The sequence below is a fragment of the Humulus lupulus genome, chromosome 1 (genome assembly GCF_963169125.1).
Source record: "Humulus lupulus chromosome 1, drHumLupu1.1, whole genome shotgun sequence".
In the NCBI taxonomy this organism is placed as follows: Eukaryota; Viridiplantae; Streptophyta; class Magnoliopsida; order Rosales; family Cannabaceae; genus Humulus; species Humulus lupulus.
In genome coordinates, this window is record NC_084793.1 from 10,531,026 (window position 1) to 10,538,805 (window position 7,780).

Sequence of the window (7,780 nt, forward strand, 5' to 3'; positions counted from 1 at the left end):
ACATCTATTGTCAGTTTTAGTAGAACCGACTTATGGTGTTTTTTTTCTCTTAAAAAGTGTATTATGCCCAAAACAAATCATGTTTTTTTATACAAACAAATTAAACAAAACAAAACATATATCACAATAATATAAAATACTAGAATTTGAACTAAGTATCTAAAATAACGAGTCTTAAGTTAATTACAAAATGACTCACATAAGCATTGTAAACTATAGTTAGGCTACAAAAGTGTGTATATCTTCAAGAAAGTCTAAGTTAACAAAAGTGAGTGGACCTATGTAGTACTCATCAAATCCATGACGCATTGTGCCCATTCTTCACGTACTTCATTGATCTCATCCTTTGTGTAATAGTTCTTCCCGCCACACTAAAACAAAATTCATTGCATGAGTTGAATTAATATACTTAATCTTAAGGTAAAGCTAGAACTTTAATAATGAATATTTTCACTTACATTACTAGTTAGCCATCGCATTGAAAACTCATTTGTCACGAAGTCCTTCATTGGTGGAAGGATCTGTTGTATTTTCTAATGCTAACTTAATAAAGTTGTCGACTCCCTCTTCTTACTCTTTTGAAAGTCTGTCCTTTGTTATCCAACTCTTGTCCATTTCCTAGAAAAAATTCGACAGAGGTTTCCCTAAAATTGGACTAAAATCCTCCTGCACGTAGAAAATTCCCATAACAAATTTTTAGCGCTGTCATATTCCTATTATTACACTATCTTTTTAACTTAAATTTTGACAGAGCTTCCCTATACCAATCAAACAAGAACAATGCAAGCACAACATAATTTAAATATAAGAAAATAAAACATAATTCTAGATGAATTTGGGCAACATTTCCCTTGTAATAGTGACCTAACCATCTGTCAATAGAGAACCAAGCAATTCAAACAACACACAATAAGTTTCTTCCTTATATCTCCGCAGCACACAAATAAATTTCCCAGAAACTACTTCACTAAAACACACAAGTTCTCAACCTTCCATTATCACCACAACACACAATTTTAATCACAGAACCTACTTCACTATGGATGAATATTTAAGATATTCAAACTCCTCTAACATTTTTATAATAATATTTATAAAAAAAAATAAGAAAACATCCATACCTCTTGCAATTAACAATAATCAAGCAAATTAATTCACTTGGCAATGATCCTTGCTAATATTTCCACCAAAAACCTACAAAATAAAATTAATCTATAAGCCCCATTTGAAGTTTCTGAGTCAATGAAGCGAAACTGACACCATTTGTTTTATTTATTTATTTATATATTTATTATTCTTTATATTATATTGCTAACTTATATAATTTATGATTGTCGGAGGCTATTGCTAACTTATTAGTGTCGGAGGCTATTTTGTAAAAAATTTATCAAAACTAGACGAAAGTGTAAAATAACTTCAGAAAATTAACAATTTTATCAAATGACTCATAAATAAATAAATAAAAATAATTGTTAAAAATTTAGAATTATAAAGGTATGATATTTATTAGATTATTGAACATGAAGTTAAATATTATGCACAATAAAATAATAATATTTTTTTAAGTAATTAATTATAATTTTGATAATTATGGTCGGTTGGATGTTTAATTATATATTTTGGGTCCACACATTTATGAGTTAGGCATGTGAATGTTATAATGTGCTTATTTTCCTATTTTACCCCTTAAACTAAATAAATAGGCTAGTCATTTTCAAAATTGAACCTCAAAAATAGCAGTGGGAAAATCAGCTTTCATTCAATTCAATTTCACTCTTTCATTATTGTTTTTCAGTTTTTCTCTCATCAATTATTTCAAATAATAAAATAAAATATAATAATAATAAAAACATGTGTTCTTAACATACATACACAAACTAATAAACTAGCCAAATTTCCTATTGGAGGAATGAAAATAAAACAAGAAAATCAAAATGAAGAGACCTAAGCATGCAAAAAAAGGGGCATCAAGTAATGTTGTGTAAGCTGTAGAAAACATGTATTTGGCATGCTTTCTTCTCTCTGCACTTTCAGAATCAATGATAATGCCAAAAAATATAGCTTGCAAGACTAGACCTGGAGCATAAATTATTAAGAATTATCATCATTGAACTCCAAAATAAATTGTCAATATGTCAAAACTGTTTCATAAAGAACAGTTTTTTAAATCACTGCAGTTCTTGTACTGAGCCAAAGGCCAAGCTGGCTCCATCAAGAACCTCAAATTGAGACAAAAGGGTCAAGCTAATTGGTATCAAACCAGTGAGACTACTGTCATATTCAACAATAAACTATTCAACATTGTAAGATTAGAAAAATCATGTAAAGGCTATATGAATCTACTTATCTTCTTTTAATAAAAAGAAAACAGAGAAAAGAGAGAAGAAAACAACTCCTCCTTCACCTCCATTAGGAAAGGTGGCAGATTTACAGTGAGATTAGCTTTAAAGAGAAACTCATTGTCACTGGTCAAAAGGGCTATCTTTTTCTTCACAGCCGTAGTTGTGGGTTTTATGTTAAAAAAACTTCAGCTCTCTCTGGCTATGTTCTGACTCTGTTACAGCAAAATGATCACTTTAAAGGGTACTAGTTACTGAAAGCTCTGACTTTGCTACCTATGCAAAACGACAACTTTGGTGCTTCAGATTATCAGAGCCTCTAATTTGAGAGGACTCCAATAAACATTTGGGTCTTTTTGGGGGTGTATTGTTGTAGTGGATCTGTCTGGTTTTCATCTCTGAAATACTCATTCCATCATTGCTCATTTTGCTATGGATTCTAGTGGTAAACTGATCATTGCCCTTCTATTTTTTCTTACTTATCTATTTTTTCTTACTTATCTATTTTTTCTCTCCTTCTGTTTTGCTGAAATTATTGTCGTTTGGGAGAGATTTCAGTGCTGGGATTTCACGGGAGTGAAGATAGTAAAATGCTGGGACTCAAATTGAGACAAAAGGGTCAAGCTAATTGGTATCAAACCAGTGAGACTACTGTCATATTCAACAATAAACTATTCAACAATACTGTATATGTTACTCATAATAGTAGAAATAACAATAAAGTGCACTCGGTAAAGTCAAGACCAGTTTACTTTCTTATTTAGGACTATAAAAATGTACTGCTAGAAACTCAGCAGGTGTATATCCGTTTCATAAAGAACATGTCAGATGCACTAGTGAGAGATATGAATTTAATATGATTATTTTGAGGTAGAAGAAATACAACTGTTTGACTTTGTTAAAAGGCCAAAGGCTAGCCAAGCCTGAGCATGTTTCTTGGAAATTTTCTTTTTAAGGTAATAAAAGTTTCGAGTGTATAGAGCACTTTTGGCTGTTGAAAAGAGTTACTCTCCAATTTAATTTCCATTCATGATGTGCATACCTGTAAAGAAAGTATTTTCAATACAAGAAATGTGATCTGGTCTTGCTTCTCAAAAAAATAAAATAATGAGTACGACTTGTAACAATCTGTTCATGTGTCTCAAACTCTCAGATTATTATGAACCAATCTAAACTAATGAACAGATTGTTAAATCTAATGTCACGTTCTTCCATTTAGGATACCCTTTTGCTTCTAGTCCAAACATAACGCTATTGGGACCATTATATATAGTTCAAGGGAGCATATCATACCCCCAAATTTGAACAGAAGGCTAACCTTGTGATATTCAAGAGTGTCCCCAGCAGCTTTTCGGACATCTACCATGAAGAGAGCTGACGCAACTTTGAAAACCTATATAGAGAAGGATACAACTGATTTAGATGTTATAATTGTACATGTTTATAAGAACAAATAAACACTTAATAAAAAATTTATTGATCAACAAAACCAACCAAAAATAAACAAATACTACCTCCAGAACGACAACAAATTGTCCAGTCTTGCTTGCAGTTATACCTTCAAGTCTTGTCTATTGGAAATATTAATTTAATTAGATTAAAGAAAATTAAATCATAGTGTTGGCTGATACTTTACTGGACACTCAAACACATTCACACACACATATATATATATATGCACCAGTACGTGTGTTTATTCTACTAAATGCGTGACATATTATAAATTTTTAATGTAATTATCTTCCAGGATCAGTAACAATTAGTCATTATATATCTATGGACACAAAACAAAATAAAAGGAACACATAGAGCTTTTTGACTATATTACTGTAAAAATAAATAGCTATTACACTTCTCTCTCTGTTATGCTAGGGAAAAGGGGGAGGCTAGCTAACCTTTGGAGGTAGTTTTCCAAAAGCATCTCAATTTCTTCTTCCTCTTCTGCATAAAACAAAACCAAACCAAAATTCAAGTGATAAAACAGTCCAAATTCAACATGTTATACATATGATGTAAGCATATAAATATTAATTAAAGAGCTAGAAGAGCCAAAGAGAAAGCAGCGAGGGAAGCCATGGAGTCTCAAGGACTGATTTCCAGGTCTGTTACAGTAGGGACCACAACAGTTAATAATGGGATTACCTCAGTTACTTCTTCCTTAACTAGCAATGATGCAAGTCTAATAGATCAACCATTTTCGGTAGACTCTACTCCCTCAACTGCTGATATTGAACGAGATATTACCAATCAAACTCCAGTTTCAAGGTTATCAAATGAAGACTGATTTATTCTTCTTATGTATCTGATATGATGTTATCTGACCATGTCAACTCTCATCCACAAAGTTATATTGATAAGTCTATAAAGGCACAGAGCTTTTTCTTAATTTTATCTACTTATTTTAAATGTATAATTCAAGTGAAAAAGGTACATTTTATTTTGGAACTAAATAAAAACACTCCCTAGTCATTTGGACTTGTTCATCACCTTATAACAATTACCATTAATATGGCTTTTCTCTTCAGTTTGAACAGTCACGGCTTTAGAAAGAGAGAGTATGACAGAATTAATAAGTGGGCTAATTATATCACAATACAAAATTTTCTTACATTTGTAAATCGAGTTTCAGATATAAATCTTTTCCCAAAAATGAAAACAAAAAAATCAAGGCAAAGGATAACTATGGCTAACAAGATAACCTAAAAATAAAAAACTTATTCCTCGGCATCATTGACATCCATAGAAGCCCCCTTTTTGTAATCCACCTTGATGGTCATATTCTCGCCACCAAAGTGTGCCCCAGTCAATATATGTTTCTCACAATGTTGATATAACAGAGAAACACTTATTTCATTATTACTCTAAAAAACTAATTACGGTACAAATACGAACATCAATTTCGATATATATATATATGAATAAATATGGAGCGATAGAAAAAGAGACCGACCTGACCGGAGACCGTTGGTGAACAACGCAGTGAGAGATGCTGCCACGACCGGAGACCGCTGGCGAACAACAGAAGGGGCTGTTGCCGAACGGTATGCTGGTGAAGCTGAGTGACCGGAGTTGAGGAGGGAGAGTCGCTGCAGTTTGGGTTGCTGGCAGAATGAAGAAGACGAGAAGAAATTTTTTTCGCGGGGGTGTACACTGAAGAAGAAGAAGAGCGCGGGATACTTAATTTAATTTTATTTGTGTTTTTTTTTCACCCTAATTTTAACATGGTATGTATCCAATAACAACCGACATATGATGTAGCATCATAAGTCATTTCTAAAACTGACTTATGCTATTAAAATTAAAAATATATAATTTTAGCATGGTAAGTCAGTGCATTAGCAATTGACTTATGATGTAGCATGATATGTCTGCTCTAGAACTGACTTATGATGTTAAAATTAACAAATATATAAGTTTAATATGTTGATATTTTGTTTTAAAATTATAAATCTCTAACTTATTTAGTTTATATTTTTTCAAATATTTATAAATATGTCATTTATAAATTAAAATATTTTCTTATTAACAACTAAATTAATTTTTTTTAATTCCGAATAATTAATTAATTAATATTTCAAAAATTATAATATATGTAATATTAATAAGTATATATTTTTTATACTTATTGCATTCACAAATCAATTATATATATGTATTGTTTAATAAAGTAATATATTTTAAAATTCAAATAATACAAAAACAAATTAGACTATCTTTAACAATATATTTTTATAATGACATGATAGGTCAGTCCATAGAACCGACTTACCATGTCACATGAAAAGTCAATTCCTACACAACCGACATTCCATGTCATTTAAAAAAATATTAATTAAATACATTAAAATATTTATAAAGTTTTTTTTTAATTTTAAATTATATATACTATTCAATTAAAATATTTTTTCATTATAAAATATAATTGTTTTTTTATATTATAAATAATTGATTAATTTAATTCATCTATTTATATTTCAAAACATTATAATGTAGATTGAAAAATATAAAATTTTTACATTTATTTCATACACTACTAAATAAATTATTGTATTTAAAAATTTAAATAATTTAAAATAAATAAAAATGTGACATGATAAGTCAGTTCATATAGTACTGACATACCATGTTAGAAATGTAGGACATAGTAAGTCGGTCCACACAGAACTGACCTCCCATGATTAACATGGCAGGTCAATTTTGCAAGAACCGACTTACTATGACATCTTCAAGCATAGGAGGTCGGTTCAATGTGAACCGACCTACCATGTCAACATGGTAGGTCGGTTCCTACGTAACTGACCTCCCATGCTTATCTTTGTTATACATGATAAGTCAGTTCTGTGTAAACCGACTTATGAACATGTGGTAAGTCAGTTTAAGCAGAACCGACATCTCATGGCTGATGACTGATGTCCAGATTGTAGTAGTGTAAGTATGATTAGCAGTTTAGGGTTAAAATTTTTGGTAAAGATACAATGTTTCACTAAAACGTTTACCATATACATTGGGATCCCAAAACTATAATTTAAAGGTTAATTACAAAAAAATATTTACAACCAGCCGACCTAAGCGGCAAAATAGGGTTTAACCCTAGTTCCTCTGTCAACCCTCGGCCGTGGCGATCGATCAGCCACATATGTACACATCGTCACCTAAGCTCTCCAACTCAAGGATGGTCCAGCTTTCTGCCTTTACCTGCACCACATAGCACCAGTGAGCCGAAGCTCAGCAAGAAAACTTAATATGCTCATGAAAAAGTAGTCATGTGTTACTAAGTCGTAATAGGCATGCCTAGCAGTAAAAACCCTACTCATGCATGCAAATAGATGAGTAATTAACACTTGAGGTTTTGATAACCACGCTGGGGCGTGTAGCCCTAATCAAATGAGTGACTGAGGAGTAAGTCACTAATATGGGTTCCGCACCCTTAACCATGTGACGATGAAGTCACTTGGGCCTACTGATCTGGCCCAGATGAGTCACTAATATAAACCAAATGAGTGACCATGGAGTCACTAATGTGGGTTCCGTACCCTTAGCCATGTGACGATGCAATCACCTGGACCTTCTGGCCCTGGCTCTATGTGACTAGCCATTAGACTAGACAAGCACTTTTAGTTTTCATCAAAGTTGAGGCCGGTCAAGCATTAATGTTCATGATGAATCATCCAATGCTTATGTTGATTAGATCTAATCTTTTTCGGCTTGCGTTAAACATGCTAAAACCATTCTTGTCTCTTAAGCCAATACCATACGACCAGTGCTCAGTACTACTGCCGAACTTGACTAATGAGTTATAACTTCACAGTTAATACTAACACCATTGCCGATTTCTGACTCATGGGTCAGTGCCATACACAAGTAAGCAATGCAACCAGGCATATATCATATGTCAAATATCCAAATGTAGGGCATTCAACATGTTTATTTCACAATCACTA

At 32.1% G+C, this 7,780-nt stretch overlaps 1 long non-coding RNA gene across 1 annotated transcript; it reads right to left on the reverse strand.

Annotated features, from left to right (window-relative positions):
- Positions 1-544: 544 nt before the first annotated feature.
- LOC133813299 (uncharacterized) lies at positions 545-5,696 on the reverse strand. Its single transcript, XR_009884371.1, has 7 exons — positions 5,290-5,696; positions 4,482-4,558; positions 4,235-4,280; positions 3,854-3,910; positions 3,658-3,732; positions 1,122-1,194; positions 545-666 (listed from the first exon to the last, which is right to left on the reverse strand). It is a non-coding gene; the product is annotated as an uncharacterized LOC133813299 (long non-coding RNA).
- Positions 5,697-7,780: the final 2,084 nt, after the last annotated feature.